General features: G+C 41.0%; 1 protein-coding gene across 4 annotated transcripts in view; it reads left to right on the top strand.

Annotated features, from left to right (window-relative positions):
* Window positions 1–20,796, top strand: part of IGSF3 (immunoglobulin superfamily member 3) — a 108,812-nt gene that overhangs the window by 64,361 nt on the left and 23,655 nt on the right. The gene's annotated exons all lie outside the window — the stretch shown is intronic.

A 20,796-nucleotide genomic window follows, 5' to 3' on the forward strand; every position in this document is an offset into this window, starting at 1 on the left:
AAAATTGGCTTATGACCAGTTCTCGAAGTTCTGGCTGTTGCAAACCACTGCAGTCATGTGACTATAATCAGGTGCTCAGGTGGCCAGCGTGCCGCCACCAAGCCCCTCCCCTCCCATGGTGTGTGTGTGTGTAGAACGCAAGCGGCCTGAAGGCACCAAGCCGCACAAGTACCTGTCCCCACCCACCCCGCTTGCGCACCTCCCAGGCCTCACCACGTTGATGTAGGCGAAGCAGGTGAGCACCAGGTCCTTGACCTCGTAGCTCATAGCCAATGCCGCCGACACCCACCACCAGCACCCGCACGGAAGCCACAGCCTGGGCCAGCTCTCCCTGCAGGGTCCAGGTCCAGCCATCACCATAGAGTAGGAAGCACACTCCCAGAGCGGCCGCTGCCCTGGCTGGGGTTTGGAAGCCGCAGAGGCAGAGTTAGGGGGGAAGAGAAAGAAAGCAGAAGTCTTTCTTTCTCTCCCCCAAACTCTGCCTCTGTGGCTTCCAAACCCCAGCCAGGGCAGCGGCTGCTCTGGGAGTGTGCTTCCCACTCTATGGTGACAGTCGCCGGAGGCCTCCCCTTCCGCCCTGCTCCTCTCCGCTCTGATCGCAGGCCCAGTTTACTCTTTCCAGGTGCCGGGCAGCGAGACGCTGGGCAACCATGTCGAGGGTAGCCCCAACAGACACAGCTTGGCTGGCCCAGCCACAGCCAAAGCTCCTTGCCCGTGGCTGACCTTGGCTGCAGGGGACCACTGAGCCTTTACAGGTGGTAGCGGCAGCAGCAACACCTGCAGTGCCTCAGCCATCCCCGTTGAGACCTGCACCCAGCTGCTGGACACACTAGACCTCCGTAACTGCCCGCTGCGCATGGAAGCCTCTCTGCCACTGGTGGCTGCCCTGCCAAGGAAGCCCTGGGATGGCAATGCTTATATTGGGGCTGCAGTGGCAGGCACTCGGTAGCATGGGCTATGCTGATGCCTGGGCGAGAGTGGGTGGGCGGCCACCATGGCACAGGAAAAGGCAGTCAAGGTCTATGGTCGGTGCCACGGGAGGAGAAAGGGGCGGGGGGTACAGGAGTTCACAGGGATGTGGCTGCCTTGGGAGGGTTGGGAGGGTGAGGGACCTGTGTGTGTGAGAGAGAGAGGAGGGGGCTTATTTTCAGGGGAGGATGTATATTTAGGCCCACCACAAAATCAGGCTTGGCCTTATTTTCAGGACATGTCCTATTTTCGGGGAAACACAGTATATACATACACTTGTGAATATATGTATTTCATACATCTTATTTTTGCATCTAGTGAGCATTACATAATGATTAAATATTTATCTTCCTTAAAAAGTCTGAAAAACTTATTTCAGAAAGCATACTGAGACCATTTTATAGTCATAAAAAAGCATTGCTATATAGATTTCTTATAGAACTTTACTTGAAAAAAGAATATGCAAGATTACATTTGAATGGTCCCTGTATAAAAACATAAATCAAGAAAAACAATTCCTTGCATGTGGAATAATTTAGACTGAAATTAGTGTTTAGAGTTACACTTAGAATGTTTACAACAATGTAAACAAGTAAGATTATAGGGAAACATTGTAGTTATTATACTCAATAAGAATGCACAAATATGTCATTCAAGAAGAGATTTCTTCAGGCATAAATTGTTGACTAAATTCCAACATCAGTCAGTAATTCTATCTAGCTCATTCCATCTATTTAAGTTGAGTAATGTTTTAGTGAATTATATCTACTATAGTAGTCTCCTTTATGTGTCTCAGACTCATGTATGTGTCTGGAACGTATCATTTTTGTCCTATAGTTGCAAAAACAAATGAACACACATATTTGTTCAGTATGTAATCCCATGATGTTGTTATCTTCTATTTATACACCTTTTTCAGTCTCCTTGGAGCACCTAAGAAGGTTGGATGTTAAAATCACTGTATAATTTTGTAAATGGGGTATGATATTAAACTTTTTAAAAAACATAGGCATTTGCCTCTTTAGCTTATCACAGTTTTTATTGCTAGTTGTAGTTGTAATTGGCAAACAGTTCTTAACAGTGGTGAAATCTGAACTGGTTTGTTACCGGTTCGCTGGCTGTGCATGCGCAGTATGCGCCAAAAGGAGGCTTGGGAAGGTAAGTAGAACAGCGAGGGGAGGGAATCAGCTGTTGCGTGCGATCTTGGGAACCTTTTTAAAAACTTTTTAAAAACATTTTTTACTGCCGGTTTGGGTGAATAGGTAGTAAAAAATGCTTTTAAAAACTAAAAAAATAGATTCCGACGAGCACAGCTTTGCTGCGCGATCATTGGAACCTTTTTTAAAAAACTTTTTATAAGCATTTTTTTACTACCTATTTGCCCGAACCGGTAGTAAAAGAATGCTTTTAAAAAGTAAAAAAACAGGTTCCAACGACCGCGCGGCACAGCTGTGATTTTGGGAACCTTTTTTTTTTCCTTTTTAAGCATTTTTTTACTATTGGTTTGGGCAAATAGGTAGTAAAAAATTCTTTTAAAAAGTAAAGAAAAGACTTAGATAATCACAGTTGTGCGCAATAGTCCGAGCCCTTTTTTTACTTTTTTAAAGCATTTTTTTACTACCTATTCACCCGAACTGGTAGTAAAAAAATCCTTAAAAAGTTAAAAAAAAAAGTCTGATGATCAGTTGAGCAACACGCGATCGTCAGAACTTTTTTTTACATTTTTTTACTACTGGTTCAGCGAACCAGTAGCATTTTTACTACTGGTTTGGGCGAACTGGCCCAAACCAGTAGCATTCCACCTCTGGTTCTTAAGTTCAATGTGCTGTATTTTGTACAGAGCTATAAATAATGTAGGGCAGTATTTATATCTAGTCAGTTTCAATCCCCAGAGTCCTGAGTCATGTTGAGTCCTGTTAGATGCTATAATGACTGAGCTGTGTTACAAAGGGTTGTGCTAGTAAAAACAGAATCCCAAAGTCTACTGACTATAGATTGACATGACTTTGGTCTTTGAGAATAGTGAAAAAAGTAATGATAGTGATAATGCAGCTGATGAACAAAACTTGAAAAAGCAAACAACTGCATACAAACAGAGCAAATCCTTCTAACACTAAAGAGGTTACATAATCGGCTAATAAAACATTTGCAGAAAAACCACCAAACTCAAGAAAGCACCAAGGACTCCAAAGCAATATATGCTGAGTTGCAATTAGCAAGTAGGATATTTTAAGAATGTTAAATGTTTAACAATTTGTTTTTAGTGTTATAACCAAGTTCATACCGTAGTACTTTCTCATGAAAGCTCCTCCATGCCAACCAAGGATTCTTTTTTAGAAGATAAAAGGTTCAGGTTCAGTTCTTGTTAAATAAATGGAAATTGGAATGTTTTCTTAATCTACCATATTAATAGATCCTGCTATAACAGGATATGATGAATAGTCTATAGAATTGAAATCACATCTTGTTGAATATAATAGTAGCAATGCAAAAGTCTTTGGCTAATGTTTTTCCCTATTACCTTAGAGGTGGCCATAAAGGCCAAATTGGAAGTTTTACTTCCATTACTTCCATTTACTTCCATTTTTTGTAGTGTCTAAATCCAGTGAAATGACTTCGTCTTAAATAGAGGCTAAGGAAAAAAATTAAATACAGTGTAAAAACAATGAGCAAACTCAGTATGATACTCCATAACTTTTTTTCTGAATACAGAATACAAAATAACAAAATACCAACGTTTTGACCTTGGAGATCTTCTAGTCCAACCTCTACTAGCTACATTTTGTCTGTTTGATTAAAATGATAAATGACCATTGATTTAAAGCATGTGAAGGTTTTTGATCGCCTGAAAGGAATGCTGTACCAAAAAAAATAATTTCTGTAATATTAAATAATAGTTCAACTTCCCATTTAAATGAGATCACCACTTCTCTAAATAAAGACATCTAAAATGGCTGACATCATTTACTGAAACTAAAGAAAGTTAAATCTTTTTGCTTTCCAGTAAGGCAAATGTGCTAATAAAGTAGTCTAAGCTTTCCCAGCTTCATTCTAAAATAATAATAATAAAATTCTGAAGTTATTCAGATAGGATGATGAATTTGATAATAGAGGTCATATTAAGACATGCAAAAAAAAATCAGAAGAAATTGTAGGATGACACTTTCCATATTTATTATTTTTGTTGATTACCTCAATCTCTTGAAATATATTTTCAAATTGAGGTGCATGACAAAAGCTGAAGTAAATATGTCTGAGTGCCTCAAACAAAGCTAGCAAGCTTACTTCTGGTCCTACTGTCACATGACATATTGCTGTGTTTCAGACTACTGAGTAGAAATATTTATGCATAACCTCTAGCAAAGAACCTTACTGACTGATTGTGCATCTATCAAATTGCTACAGGCTTGTGGTATATTAGTGCAGTTAGGTTTTCAAATATGATCTGCTTTAAGTGCTGAAATGTTGGAAGTAGTTACAAATAACAGATGTCTCCATTTTGAATTTTTTGGCCCTTGTTTTTACTTGAATAATGAAGAGACAATGTTGGTTGGTTTTGCATCTGTAGATATTCCAGTCCTTTTATAAATTAAAAAAAACCCATAAAGCTGCTTCAGGTTGTGAGTAGAAATCAGAATAACAGAGTTGGAAGAGACCTTGGAGATCTTCTAAACCAACCACTGCTAAGGCAGGAAGCCCTATACCATTTCAAACAAATGGCAGTCCAATATATTCTTAAAAACTTTAAGTATTGGAGCATCCACAACTTCTGGAGGCAAGTTGTTCCACTGATTAATTGTTCTAACTGTCAGGAAATTTTTCCTTAGTTCTAGGTTACTTCTCTCCTTGATCCATTGGTTCTTGTCCTGCCTTCAGTAGCTTTGGAGAATACATTGACTCCCTCTTCTTTGTGGCAACCCCTTAGATATTGGAACACTGCTATCATGTCACCCCTAATCCTTTTTTTCATTAAACTGGACATACCCAAATCCCGCAACCGTTCTTGATATATTTCAGCCTTTAGTCCCCTATTGATCTTTGTTGCTCTTCTCTGCATTCTTTCTAGAGTCTCAACATCTTTTTTATATTGTGGCAATCAAAACTGGATGCAATATTCCAAGTGTGGTCTTACCAAGGCATTATAAAGCAGTATTAATATTACACGTGATCTTGATTCTATCCCTCTGTTAATGCAGCCTAGGACTATGTTGGCCTTTTTGGCAGCTGCAGCACACTGCTGGCTCATATTTAAGCGACTGTCCACTAGGACTTCAAGGTCCCTCTCACATCCCACATTTGTATGGTAAAATATGTCTGCTAAATATTAAAGAATTGATCAAGAAATCTCTCTTATACTTCTTCTAAAATATCTTATACTTAAGCAGTAGCTGAATTAACTAACCTTGAAAGCAAAAGATAAAATACAGGTAGCAGAGAAACCTTGAGCAGTTAAACAAAAACTTGTTCCCAAAGTCTCAAATTGCTCGCTACATTCTCAGATCTGGCCCCAACAAGTGGTTTACTTTAGTGCCTCCAAAAAGACTTTCCCCCCCCATGAGAACATTAATTGGGAGAGGAGAGTCTTGTGGCTTCTTTTCTAATTTACAGACAACTATTTCAATTAAATCAGCTTTGGTGGAAGTGAAGTAGTGTGCTCAGTGACCTAAAAATATAAATGCTGCTCATTATAATGAAGAGGAAAGGCCAGAGATGGCAATGTGTGCCTTGGTAACATACTATAATAATCAATTACTACTTTCTCAGATCCCAAACTAAACTAATACAATGAAGTAAATTAAAATAAAATTTAGGAAACTAACTTTTGAATATTCCATTAACCAATATTTTGATACATCTTGACAGAGAATTGTAACAGGATAAGTAAAATATCTTCCATCATTCGTTCCAGGATTAATAATGTTCCCACCTATTACTATAAGTAATCAAGTATTTGATGAAATATTTAAGTATTCCTAGAATTCATTGAACAGAAATGTCATGAAGCCCTGTTGCTATCCAAATATAAGCATCCATATAGATACATTAACACATCCAATTATGTAACTACTGGCACACACATAAAAGGTTTCCAGTTTTAGATACATGTAGAAAATTTAGGTACTGTATCTATAAGGAAACCTGGATATAATTGAAAAACAGCCAAGAGTGGTACTTAATTATTCACTAAATTCAGTCTCTATATCAGGATGTGGATTGTAGCTAATGGAAAGACTGTTCAATCTATAAAGGTGGCATTGAAACCCATGGGCCAATGAACAGGCAAATTGATTGAAACTGAAATAAAGAGAAAAACAGATGCTGTAGGTTAGATAAGATCAACAGCTTTTTGGTGGTCTGTGTAAAACTTCTAACTCAGGAGACAGTTTTATTTTCCCAGGTAGCTCAATTTTTTGATTAATTAGCTTCTAAAGCTTGTGGGTCAGACATTTTATCTGTCTGGGAGTCATTACCCTAATGTTCATAAATCACCATCCAGTTTTGGTGCAAGAGAAATTGGTATAAATGTACTCAGTAAAACTAGCAAAAATGTACATCAAACGATGAATAAAATATAATTAATTAGAATAGTCGGACTTGAAACAACTTCATATTTATTTTTCAAATTTATTTGCCGCCCATCTCGCAATTCAGGCAACAGGGAGCTGCTTACATCAGAATAAAACAACATATAATAATTATAAAAATGAAATATATTAAAATTATAAAAAGTTAAAACAAACTAAAAACAAAGATTTGAAAGGAGAGGTGAGGTACCTTCTCTGTTAGTCTGTTACATTTGTTCTTGAAGAAGGAAGAAGCAGGTCATTTACTTTATATAGAACAGATTTATTCTCCTGGACAATGGGCCATATCGAGAAAGATGTGTAAACCCTTCTGAGTATATCATTCTGTCTGCGTTTGTAAAACATGGATTGCTCCTTTTCTCCAGGTCAGTGCATGCATACATAGCAAAATCCTCTCAGGAGAGTTTTTTTCTTGATTCTGCTAGTTCTGTGGGAAGAGTAACTGAAACAGCAAATCTATTCTGGAATATTTTGAAACAAAATTGTAGAGTAAGTAAAATATTTTATTTTTGTGACAGGAAAGTGTGAGGTCAAGATCTTAAATCTTATTTTTTAATATCTCAGTATATATGAACTGGAATTTATAATTAAGATTGAAAAGAACATTTGTTTTGGCAGAAAGTTAGAAAAAACATATGTGATGTCCATTGGAATTTTTAATATACTTATATAAGTAATGCTTCTGGTGACATTAGAAGTGCGCTGGTTGGGAAAATATATAGATATGTGTTTTTGTAGGGAGATGATGTTATGTTATCTGCATACCAAAATGATTTGCAGTGAATGTTATATAGATTGCATGGTGCAACAAGGATATCATACAAAGTAATTGAATTAATGTATCAAAACTAAAGTATTGGGAAAGAGAAGGAGTGGTTGCAAGTTAACAGTATAAATGTATAAACTATAGCAAGGTTCCAATGGGCATCTCTCATGTCTTTCTTACCTTCTGCCAAAACAAATTTTCTTTTCAATCTTAATTATAATATTCCAGTTCATCTATACTGAAATGTTAAAAAATTAATTTGTGCAAATTGGTAGAATGTTTACTAAAGATAGATGATAGCCCCAAAATAGGAACATGCAAATACTGGTAGAAAGTGCTCAGTGATTTATTGTAAAGAAAGAAAGTTGAAAGACACAAAAATGTCCATGTATTCAAGCATGCTTCCAATCATTGTTACATAAAAGTGAGAATTGGGTATGTCAAAAAAAAAGACAGTTGAGTGTAATAGGAATGGGTTCTTTAAGAAATGTTCTTTAAGAAATGTTTGTAGTAAAACAAGAAAAGATAGGGTCAAGAATGAATGGATATTAAATGAATGAAGATTAAATAAAAGATTTGTGATTCAGTATAAAAAAACAGGTTGAAATGTGTAGAAAGAATGAGGATTAACTGCAAAACATACATGAGATAGAAAGGAAGATTGAAAAAGTTCTGATTATGTGGAGCTGATAAGAACATGAAAATGCAGTGAAACATTTAAACATAAGTTATATAAAGTAGGAAATAGAACTAGTGGAAGAAAAAAATGGTTTACAAGGAAAGAAAGAAAGAGAGATAAAGATAAAGTGAATGGTATATTAATGTAATCTAGCTATGTTTTATTTTCATTTTATCTCAGATGTTTAATTTCTTTGCATTTTTATTTTTTCTTCGTTTTGCACTCTGTCTAATGTTGCTAACCTTGAAAGGGAATTGTGTGTTGGTTATGTATGTACGGTGTTTCCCCGAAAATAAGACCCTGTCTTATATTTTTTTGAACCCTGAAATAAGTGCCTGGCCTTATTGCCATGCGCTCAAAAGCCCAATTGGGCTTATTATCAGGGGATGTTTTATTTTTGGGGAAACAGGATTTGTAAGTATGTATGTATGTATGTGTATATTATATAATTATATTATGCATAAAGTAGATTGTGGTCTATTTTGTCAAATGCCTTACTAAAATCTAAGTATAATATGTCCACAGCATTTCGCTGGTCTACTAATTTAGTGACTTTATCAAAGAATGAAATAAGATTGGTTTGGCATGATCTGTTTTTAACAAACGCATGCTGGCTACTAGTTACAACTTTATTTGTTCTAGTTGTTTGCAGATTTGTTTTTTTATTATCTTTTCCAGGATCTTCCCAGGTATTGGTGTTAGGTTGATTGGTCTGTAGTTTCCTGGGTCTGTTTTTTCCCCTCCTTTATTGAAGATGAGAACCACATCAGCCTTTCCCAATCCTCAGGTACCCCAGTGCTCCAGGATTGTTGAAAAATATGGTACAGTGGTTCTGAGATAACATCTGCCAGCTCCTTCAGAACTCTGGGATGTAATCTGTCAGGTCTCAGTGATTTATATTCGTCTAGGTCAGATAGGTGTTCTCTTACCATTTTCTTGCTTATTTTAATTTGATTCTTTAATTTGTCTTTTACAATAGTTTTTTTGGTACATCGGGCTATAATTTCTTTTTGCATGAAGAGTGATGCAAAGAATGAGTTAAGCAGCTCTGCTTTCTCCCTACTGCTATTATATAATATATACAGGTTTCTATTCAGTTTCTTAAGTTTAAAAGTTTTATTACTCGACTACTAATGCAGCATCACCTTTAACTTCTTGGACAATATGAGGGTTTGAGGACATGGCGAGACTTCACTAATATATTAATGAATGAAAAAGCATTTTTTCTTTGAGATGTGATTCATTTGATTAGTATTCTATCACATATCCTCAGACTTTTTTGTATTGTGGTGACCAGAACTGGATGCAATATTTTAGTGGCCTCAGAATAAAGCGGTATTATCATTTCTCATGATACTTGCTACTGTCCTTCTGTTGATGCAGTCTAGGACTGCATTGACTTTTCAGCAGCTATAGTACACTGCTGGCTTATACTTAAGTGGTGGCCCCCTAGGGTCTTTCTCACAGTTACTACTATTGAGCCAGGTACTACCTACTCTATACCTGTGCATTTGGTTTATATTGCCCAAGTGTAGGACTTTACTTTTCTCACCACTGAATTGCACTTTATTATATAAGGCCCAGTATTAAAGTCTGTCAGAATCATTTGGAATCTAATTTATTTTCCAAAGTGTTAGCTAGTCCTCTTAGCTTGGTGTTCTCTGATGAGTTCTCCTTTTGTCCCCTCATCTAAATTTATTGCAAGATGCATTGCAGCACAGCATCTCTCGCAGATGGCCATTCAGCTTCCATTTGAACATCTTTCACCAAGGAGAACTTCTGTCATGTCTTTTTCTCTGGCTGACAGCTTATACAGTCACAAAATGTCTTCTGAGTTTTAGCCTTCCTTGTAGATCTAAATCATTCTCTGGAGAAATTGAGAAGTCAGTGTTCTCCAATTATCCTTCAGATATCTGAAGACTATTATCATATCTTCCCCAAGTGATATTTTCTGTAAGCTAATCAAATCCATATTCTTTAATCATTCCTTATAGGGCTTGATTTCCTGAACTTTCACTGTCTGGTAGCTAGTCCTCTGGGCTCTAAGTTGCCTCTCTCTTTTTAAAATGTTCCCAGAATTGGACACAGTGCTCCAAATGGGGACCAAGCAGTAGTGAATAGAACAGTTTCTTCCTGTGATCTGGACTCTATGCTACTCCAAGATTGCATTTGCCCTTTTAGCAGCCTGCATCACTTGCTGGCTCATGCTTATCACAGAATCCTAGATTGTTTTCACATATACTGTACAGTTGCAAGCTACATCTCCTTCTACACTTGTGCCTTATATTTTTCCTAACCAGATGCAGAACTTGACGTTTCTCTGTGTTAAATTCAATCTTATTTGTTTTACCATGAAGCTCAAATCTTTCTAGACCATTTTTAATTTTACTCTTTTATCTAAGTGTTAGCCACGTTTTAACCCCAGTATTGTCTTCTTTCACCTTTGTACAAATGAAATCAACAATAGAGAACAAGATTCATTGACTTTTCACTCTAGTACAGTTGGATTTTGTTAAGGGTAAAACTGCCCTTGCAAAGTGGTGCAATGGACCAGACAGTGAATAGATGCGTTGCTTAGCAAAACACACAGATACTCACAGACTCTGAACGTTTAAAGAAAAATAAACAGTCTTTACTTGTAGTAAAAAAAAAACAAACTTGGCTTCTCAAAACAAAGATAACACTTCTTCAAATAATCACGGTTCAACACAAAAACATAGTTTGCTTACAATTCCAGTTCTCTTCAGTAACGCAGTTCCTTTCAGCAGTTCAACCTTCTAATAGCAGGAGCAGAAGTGAATGAACTTCCTGCCTTCTTTTATGTCTGCTTAGCACAGCCAATTAGTCATCTTGTAGCAGTTAAAGTTACAGAACATAGTTTTCTATATATTACCTACCCAACCGTAGGATAAGCATCCAACAGATTTCTAACAGATGTCTGTGTAATTAAAATTTTCCATGACTATTTGAAAGAATGGTCAAGTGTGCCTTCTGTCTGCCCAGGTGGTATATAATAAAATTCCCTGGAGATGGCATGTTTGTTTCTATCTCCTTTTTTCCACAAATAGTTTCAAAATGTTCATGTTCCAATTCTGGAATTACTATCCATTTCTTTACTTACATTAAACGCCCTCATCCTTTCTGTTGGGTCTGTTCCTGTTCTGACCCGAGTCATGCAAGTAGGAGCAGATGCTAGACTAGTACGTTTATTACACAACGATACATGAATCAAGCAGTTCCCCAAAGCAACCTGACAGTCCCCATACTGTTCCACAGTTACGCTGGTAAAGTTCAGTCCCAATTTCCCAGAGGACAGGCTCCCCAAAATGGCAAGAACACAGTCCCAAGGACAAGGTCCAAGATTCACAACAGCATGGTCCGCAATTCTACAAAGCAAGAGCAGACTCCAGAATCTACAGAACAAAGTCCAAAGTCCAAAGTCCACCAGACAATAATAAAGTCCAAAATCCACAAGACAAGAGCTAGTCTGAAATCTACAAGGCAAGAGCAAAGTCCAAAATTCACAGGGTACGGTCCAAAATCCACAGGACAAGAACAAAGTCTGGAGTTCACAAAGCCAAAGCAAGTTCCAATGTCTACAAAGCAAGGTCCAAATGTTGTGACCCCGACTCCCGAGCCTGTCCTAACAGAGGAAGAGGACTCAGAAGGTGATGGGGAGGAACTGTTAAGGCCTCCCTCTCCAAGACCCTCTTGTCTGGCAATGCCTCAGGTTCCATCCAAAGGCCAAGAGGAACAGCCTGGGATATGCCAGGAGGAAAGTATATCGGAACAACAACAGATAGGGAGCAAGGATGATGAATACTGGCTTGATCCCAGGCAGCGTCGGAGGGAGAAGTGTGCGCAGCAACGAAAGAGGCGTGGGAGGGCCAGAGATTGAGCTGAGTCACTGAGCCACACCCCACAAGGAATAAAAGTGGGTGTGATTGTTCTTCAGGCTTTGTGATGGTCAAAGTTAAAAACCTGAGAGTCACATTGCGTTACCTGAAATCTGGCTTGTGCATATTTTGGATTGGACCTTGGCTAACTCTTGCTTTGTGGAACTGGACTGAAGATAAACTCTCTCTTGCTTACTGTGAGTGAAAACTGACTTGGCAGGCATTTCGCAGTTTACTGCCAAAACTCTTATCTGCAAGGGTTTCTAGTCTGATTGCTTAATAAAATCGTGGCAGGCGTGCCTGGTTGCGTGTTTGCCTGTGTGGGGAAGGGGGACAGAACACCAAAGTTCCACAAAGTCAAAGAGAATATGTTTGTTGTGGTCCACCGGCGGCCTGTGGAGCTGGCAGCAGAATCAGACAGTGAGGAGATTGGGGAGGAACATGGGCAAGTCCTGGAGTCTGGGGAAGGCTTGGACGAGGGCTCTGCATCGGAGGCAGAGAGGGGGCCAGGGCCATCTCGGAGTTATGTGCTGCCTCCGGAGCTTCCAGAGTCAGACATTAGCAAGGCAGAGGAACAGGGGGAGCCTGTTCCCAGAGCGCATATGCACCGAGCTGCCAGAAGGCAAGAACAGTTAAGACAAAAGGGGCGACTCGGGAGTAGGGCTTGGAAATGATTGGCCCCTCCCATAAGTCCTAAAGGAGGTTCAAAGGCACATGAGCCTTTGCAGGAAGCAACTTTGTTCGTTCTGGTCGGTTTAAATTCTGAAGCTCCATTTTGACCCTGTGCTCCGTGTGGCCTTGCAAAGCTAATTGCCAATTAGGTCTTTGGCAGCAAGTCAAGGGAGATAAAGGTGGGTTCTTATCAGCCTTATCCCAAAGGACTGTGGCAGACTTCTATCAGACTCTTTACAAATTATTTGTGACTCATTACAGGCTGTGAATGAATATAATTCACAGCTGTTGAAATAAAAAGAGGGTTTTTGGGACTAATCCTGTGCTTTTTACTGTTTCAGGTCAGAACAATGTTGCAAGAGCAAACAGTTGTTTCTGATAAATAAACTTTCCCCCATACCTGATTGAATCAACCAAACCCAGTGTTTTTCATTAGGAGGTGTAAGTCTGCTTCTTCACAAGTAGCCTTGCCAACCTCCTCTGTGTTTCTCTATGCTCTGCTCTTTGCACCAGTGGATCAAGTGGGGGTAGCAGCTATTCTTCATCAGAGGCGGACTTTTGCCGCTCATTAACATTAAGTGATCCTCCCCTGCTTCTACTAGTGTAGGCCATCTGGCAGCCGATTGATAGTTAGTCCTCCCCTGTTTCTGCTAATGTAGGTAACTGACCGGTCGACTGTTCCCTCCCCCATGTCAGACGGACCTGGTACTGCATCTTCCTCAGCCCCTGAGCTCTCTGAACACTCATGCTTAACAACCCGTGTGATGGCTCCGGTTGCAACTCTTCTTTCTCTTCCAAACTAGTTTCCAATAGGGCCATCACAGTTCCTTTTCAATAAATTGTAATCTTCCAGCTCTATATGCCAGTCATGAATATAATCACACCAAGTTTCTTTCATATTTGTCTTCCTGAGGGAAAAATCTCTCTATTCTGTTTATTTTCCATGCACTTTGTGTTGGTTTAGAATCATCTAAGGTTCTTCTAAGTATCTTCTCAGTATCTATATTGCACTGTCTTCTAAAATCTGTCCCCATTGCTGACATCTTGCTTCTCACTTAAGTTCTGCTTTCTTGGCTTCATTTCTTAGAAATATGTGCTGTGGACAGAATGTTCTATGAACATCTGGAGGAATGTTCTATGGACAAATGAGTCAAAAATACAAGTTTTCAGGCTACATGGGTTTTTTTGATGCCTCAGTAAAACAAAATAGTGCATTCCTCAATATAAAACTCATTGTGGTATCTAGCAGGGAGGTGACAGAAATGGGGTTTGGGAATGCTTTGCAATCTCAGAATTTGGACAACTTACTATCATTGAAGGTAACAAAGTTTACTTTGTGGCAAAGAATTTTACAGAAGAATATTAGGCTATCAAACTGTTAAGTGAAGTGTAATGTCGTATTGCATGCAAAAATATTAGACAATAGCTAAAGAAGAACAAATTCACCATTTTGGAATGGCAGCATCAAAGTCCAAGTATAAATCCCATGGAAAGGGACTTGAAATGAATAGTTTATGACAAGAACAATCTCAAATCTTAATGAATTGGCTTGTCATGAAAAACAATGATTCAAATTCCTAAATAATGATGGGAAACAGTGATCACCAATTATAAGTAGTATTTGGTTTGCAAGTACTCTAGATAAAGATTCTAACTGAATCAGTGGTGAAATGTAAAATTTGTTACTGCCGGTTCTGTGGGCGTGGCTTGGTGGCTTTGAGGATGTGGGAGCAAGCCTAAGGGCATAATCAGGTTTTCAGGGACTTCCGTAAAATCAACAAGGATGAAGCCAGCCTCACTGCAGCAGGGCGGATATTCCAGAGGGCATCGCAGTTTTTCACAGAACTGCAGAAGCCCCAATGACCTATAACAGTAACAGTGATGGCTAACCTTTTTGCCATCACGTGCCAGGAAGGGGGGAGGGCGGCGGAGGTTGGCGTACATGTGTGCCCACACCCATAATTCTATGCACCCCGCCCCACGCATATGACCCCCCCCCCACTCCTAGCACACGATGGCCCGGTAGGCCCATTTTTCTTTCTCACCTGGCTCCAGATTCTCTCTCTGCATCTGGGGACGGTAAAAACAGCCTTCCCCACCCCCTCGGAGGCCCGAAACGGCCCGTTTCCAAACTTCTGGTTGGACAGAAAGTGACATTTTTTGCTGTCCCCAGCCTCCAGAGACTCCGACACATGCGCACCGGAGTTGAGCTGGCGTGCCAGGTGACATGGCTCTGCGTGCCGCCTGTGGCATGCGTGCCATAGGTTCGCCATCACGGACCTATAATGTACTCATCAGCAACTATCTGCTTGTTTAGAGTAGATCCCAAATGCTAAATGGTTATAAATTATTATAATGTGACAGTTATTTGAAAACATAGGTGTTGTATAGAAATAAGGGCAGCTAATTCATTTGATATATCATAAAATATGTTATTTTCTCATGTCTGCTTTAAGTGACATGATTATTTTTGTATAGATTGCTTTGGCTCATATATGACTGGTCAGAATCAATTTTTATATATCTTGGTAATGTGACTAGACTAGAATAGAATTGGTGATATCTAAATATCGGGAGGTTCTCTGCCATCTGGCAACAGTATTTCTTACCTTTAAAAGGATATAAATTATAGCCTATTGATATCATATACTTTTGTTGGGGTTTAATCAGATTTGTTATGGTTCCACACAGAAATATATCCATTTATTCAGATATATATATCATGCTGCGTGTACAACACTAATCGTGGAAATAAAAATTTCCAGTCCTTGGTGCTCTCTGCGTTTGGTTGTTTTCTAACAGATGTTTCATTACCTAACTAGGTAACATCATAGTACAAGTGAATAAAGGGTTTGCTCTCTGTTTACATCCAGTAGCTTACTCTGCCAGTGTTGGTGTGGTTTTCTCCTTGAAAGTTCCTTGAGTACAATATTGTTTTCTGCTTGATTATTTGCCTGGTATTGATATTCCTGCTTAACTGGCTGTTGGCTACTGGAAAGTATGTGTTTTGATATTTTTGTTTCCTTCTTAGAATTGTGTGTAAATGTGGCTTATCTGTACTTATCTATTGATGGTTGGTTTTTCTGAATGTGAATTCCACAGTGCTTTTGGATTTACCTTGGTCCAGGATGCTCAGTTGAAGCTAAGATTGAAACTGTCCATATGCAGTGAGATTAAGGAGTTTTCTTGTGTCTTTTGACTGATAGTTGTGTTCATGGATGCACTCTGCTAGTTTTCTACCTGTCTGACCTATATAGTGACTGTTACAGTCCTTATTCTGTATGTTGTGGATGCCTTCTATTTTTTTCTTTTTGGACTACTGTTTTTTGTTTACTTAAAATGCTTTAAAGGCTGTTTGTTTGTGTACTACAGTGATGCTGTTAATTGTTTTGGGGGTGTTTTTGATGTATGGCAATGTTAACCCATTTATGGTGTCATAAAGTTATCCCTTTTATACTGATAATGTAACCCAGTCAAGTAAAAAACCTTTTTCAAGGAAACAACCAAAATCAGAAAGCTGCAAGGGATCCGCAACTCAGCTATGAGCAACATATGTTCTCTTCTATAATAATCTCTACTTAAAGCTTGATAAAATGTGAAGGGTTTTGCAGCTTTATTTTAAAAGGCAACAGTGTTGAACAGTGTGTTCAGGGAGCACAGTGTAATTTTGGGGATCATTCTTTGTAAAAAAAAATCCTCTTTTTAACCTAATGTAAGAAAGAAATATACATGATGCTGACTACCAATTTCTTTGAAAAATGAGCTAATTTCTGATATGAACATTTAAATGCAGTACATAGTTCTTGAGAGATCTTGAAGACTCTTACAGAAAGAGTTAATGCTCATATTTATCTAAAAGGTTTCCTGTGTAGTAATTCAATCATGTTGGCCTGCTTTCAGGCAATAATTCATTGGTACCCGAACACTAGAGTGAAATGACAAGTTAATAACTGCACTAATAATAGTTTCACAACCTAACACTGCATCTCTTGCTCATGTTCTCATTGTATCATCAGCTTTCTAATGCAATTTCTGGCATGGTTAATGTAGTTTCAGTTGGAATTATTTTTTTCTGCTATACAAGAGGGTAGTGCATGCAGCAGCCAGACTATTGCATATCGTAGGGATTTATTCATATATCCTGTGTCTCTAATTCTATTATTTTTGTTCGATTATTGTTTTCTCCAAGAGAGTAAATTGATTTCATTGTGAACCGTTCCTCCTTTGCTGTCATTTTCCTCTGGTGGAAGGAATTCCCAATTCCCAAAAGAAATTGCTCCTTTTTCAATTTAATGATTCCCAAACTGTACCTTCATTTGCCAATGGTCTTTCAGACAGACTTCTTAATGTCAATTATAAACAGATAACTGCTATAAGAAAATTAATTTCAATGTGAGGATGCCTTGCTATGTGATATAGTGATGAAAAATTCCAACGCTGTCAAGATTCTTTGTATAAGTTTTTAAAACTGTTCCTGCTTTCGGAGGATGAAGGCTTCTCACAGTTACTGTTTTTGAGCTAGGTTTAGCCCAGTGGTGAAATGTAAATTCTCCATTGTGGGTGGAGACAGCAGCCAGTGTGGGTAATCCTCATCCTATCAGCCTGAAGGACTGAGTCTATCCACAGGATTAAATCCCGCCCTTGTTGCCGGGTAGACCAGCTTTTGACTCAGTCCTTCAGTCAGGACTGGTGTATGGTCTCTAGCTCTCTCTCCTTTATCTGAATTTCTGATTGCTGTTTGAACTTTTTGGTGTGATTTTATTCTGGACTGTTTTTTGACTACGATTTCTGGATTTTCCTTCGGATTCTGGTGATTTTGGACTCTGCTGTGAGTGTTCCCTGTTGCTGGGGCCCTGTTCTCCTTGCATAAGAGGGGGGAAAGGGGGGGGGAAATTCCCCTGGACTGTTATTCTTTGGCGCTTCCTAGCTTGGAGGGGAGGTCGTTGGGGACCTTTTGGAACTTTGTCTTGGTCAAACGGTCCCAGCTCCCTGGTCACTCGATTTCGGCCGTTTTTGCACCGTTTGAGTGGTGGCGGCCATTTTGTTTCATCGGGGGTGCAGCGCGGCTTCGCTTTCTGACTGCTTGACCCTGTTTTCTGCTGCGGATTTGGAATCGCTCTTCTCCACACCCTCTGGCATCCGGATTCCTGCCTAGTAACCTGACTGCTGCCTTCCTTAGCCTGCATGATCGCGTGGCCGCGCGGCGTGCCTTCCGTTCTACCGACTGTCAGTTGGGAGCACTTTCACTGATAGTGCCTTTGCTCTTCTCTAACCACCCTCAGTTGCCTCCAACTCGCTGTGAAAGACTTGTGGAGACTTCAGCTCTCCTATTCTTTAGCTGGGCAGGCTGATTCACTTGGGCCTTACTTTATCTCGTAATTTTACTGATGCCATTTTGTTTTGTATACTGACTAACACGGTGGCCATTTTGTTGACTTTCCGCGCTCCCCCTCATTGGCTGGACTGCACTATTGTATACAGAGGGCCCCTGTGGAGTTTCTGCGCTCCCCCATTGCCCCTTGATTGCCCTCTTGATTGACTGCTCTTGATTGTTTCATCATGCCCAAAGCAGCCGCTAAATCAAAGCACGGTGGCAAGGCCGTAGTTTCTTCTGCTGGCCAATCAGATGGCTCATCTGTTGCCCCTCTTATACCTGCCCAGACTCCTATTGAGGCTCGATCTCCGCCCCAAAGACTGCATTCACATCATAAAGGGCATAAGAAACATGGCGGTACTTCCTCTAAAGTGGAAAAGCGCCGAGATAAAGTGCTTACTAAACTCTGTGATAAGGCATGTGCTGAGCGGATTTCATCTATGGGTGTGACACCAGTGGCGGCGGCAGATGTGGGGGCTACCCAGGATATTCGTCCGGCGACTCCTGACCAGCTATCGCTTCGGGATTGTCCGGTTGCAATTTCCACTTCTGACCTGTGGGGCGCTGAATCCTCTACTCCGGCCGTCGTTCCAACTCCAGCGGTGACACAGGAGGCAACCATCGCTGTACCTGCTGCTATTTCTGCACCTCCTGCCTTGCCTGACCAGTTATCCTCTGACCTTTTGCAAAAGCTCATCGAACCTGTGGTGCAGAAATCATTGGCTGCTAGGTCCCATCCTCCCAGCAGAGCCAGTTCGGTGAGGTCTGCCTCTCCTGAGCGACATCACACTGCAGAGCAGATTGTCACCGGACAGCCTTCTTCTCCTTCTGCCTCTCAAGCCACTCAGGCATCTGTCTTGTCTGATGTTGATGATGCTGAGGGTTCCGGCTTGTCTGATGACGATGACCTTCCTCTGGACCAACCAGTCGTGTCTGGCTTATTCCCGCAGGCCTTGTTTAAATCCTTGCTCTTTAAGGCCATTAACACGGCCCAACTGTCGTCTCCAGTGGTCCAGCCCTCTGTTCCTGTCCCTCCTGGGGCATTGGACCCGATGTTCGTGGAGCCGGCTAAACAAGTCACAGCTATTCCTGCTCCTCCTCTATTTTTGGAGACGGTCAAACAGCAGTGGGCTTCACCCGGCTTGGCTCCCCTGCCCTTGTCTAATGACAGAAAGAACTTCAATGTCGCCTCTGACCTGGACTTGCTGCTCCAACTGCCATCTGTGGATGCCCCCATGGCTGCCCTTTTACCTAATGCTAATGTCCCCGGAGAACCTGATGAAGGATTGCGATCTGAGGAGCGTCGTTCTGACCTGGTCCTCCAGAGGGCTCATCTGGGGGCAGCATGGGCTATCAAAGCCTCCTCTACGGCTTCTTTTTTCAATCGCACCACCTTGCTGTGGCTCCGCCAACTACAAAAGAAGCTTTCCCCGGACGACGCACGGATCAAGCAGGACCTCAATAAGATAATTGCAGCGGTCCAATTTTCAGCGGATTCAACCCTGAGCGCCGCCTGCTTTACGGCTAAGTCGTTGGCGTCTTCGGTGGCTGCACGTCGCTTGGTCTGGCTCCGCCACTGGCAGGCGGATGCCAGGCACAAGTGGCGGTTGGCTGCTATTCCATTTGGGGGGGGCGGTTGTTTGGGGATGCCTTGGAACCTTTCTTGACCGAGACTCGGGACAAAAAGAAAGTCTTGGCGGCTGTTTTCCGCAGGGGGGAATCTTGTTATGTACCTTACATGGCACGGCCTCAATCTCGGGCTACTGATGATGGGGGTCCTTCTTCTTCCTCCTCCTTTTTCCCTCCGCCACGGCCATTCAACAATTTTGGCAGGCCCCTGGGTTCCCAAGATAGGATGTCCCGGGGAAAACCCTTTATGTCCAAACGGCCCTTTTTGGGGGGGAGGAGGTCGTTCCTACCGACGTCACTAGTCGCATCTCTGATCCTCCCATTGGCGGCAGATTGGCCCTCTTCGCTGCCACTTGGGAGAAGTCCATTTTGGATAAATGGGTCCTGGCCACTTTATGATCGGGGTCGGCCATTGAATTTCTTTCCCCTCCTCCGAGCACCTTTGTCTGCTGTCCGCTTTCTCGTAACTCCGAAAGGAGGGCGCTCATGGACACTGCAGTTCAGCATCTCCTTTCGATCAGGGCTATCCAACCGGTCCCTTCTGACCAAATTGGGACAGGATTCTATTCTCGAGTTTTTCTGGTGCCTAAGTCCTCAGGGGGGGGGTGGAGACCCATTCTGGACCTAAAACGGTTAAATCGGTACGTAGTGTACCGGAAATTTAAGATACAGACACTTAAATCCATTCTTGACGGCGTTAGGAGGGGCGATTTCCTTTTTTCTATCGATCTTACTGAGGCCTATTTGCACATCCCTATTCTCCCATCCCACAGACGTTATTTGCGGTTTTGTTATGGGGGGGTGCATTATCAATATCGGGCTTTGCCCTTCGGGCTTTCGTCCGCTCCCCATACCTTTACTAAGGTGTTGGCGGCATTGGCCGCTTATCTCAGGCTTTCATCGATCAAGCTCCTTTGTTATCTAGATGACATTTTAATTTTGTCGTCTTCCACTCACCAAGCTACCCTGGATATTCAGTTTACTCTGAGAACATTAGCTGCCCATGGTTTTTCCATTAACCTGGAAAAAAGTCATCTGGTCCCTTCTACTTCCCTGGTTCATTTGGGGGCCCTAATTGATTCGCTGCAGGGTAAAGTTTTTCTCTCTCCAGAGTGTCAGAATAACTTGAGAGATTTGGTAGTTAAAGTCGAGGGATCTCGGAAGGCCTCCCCATATGTTCTTTCCCAACTCTTGGGAAAGATGATTTCTGCCATTGCCATTGTTCC

Source organism: Pantherophis guttatus, chromosome 5 (genome assembly GCF_059756535.1).
Source record: "Pantherophis guttatus breed Tessera chromosome 5, ASM5975653v1, whole genome shotgun sequence".
In the NCBI taxonomy this organism is placed as follows: domain Eukaryota; kingdom Metazoa; phylum Chordata; class Lepidosauria; order Squamata; family Colubridae; genus Pantherophis; species Pantherophis guttatus.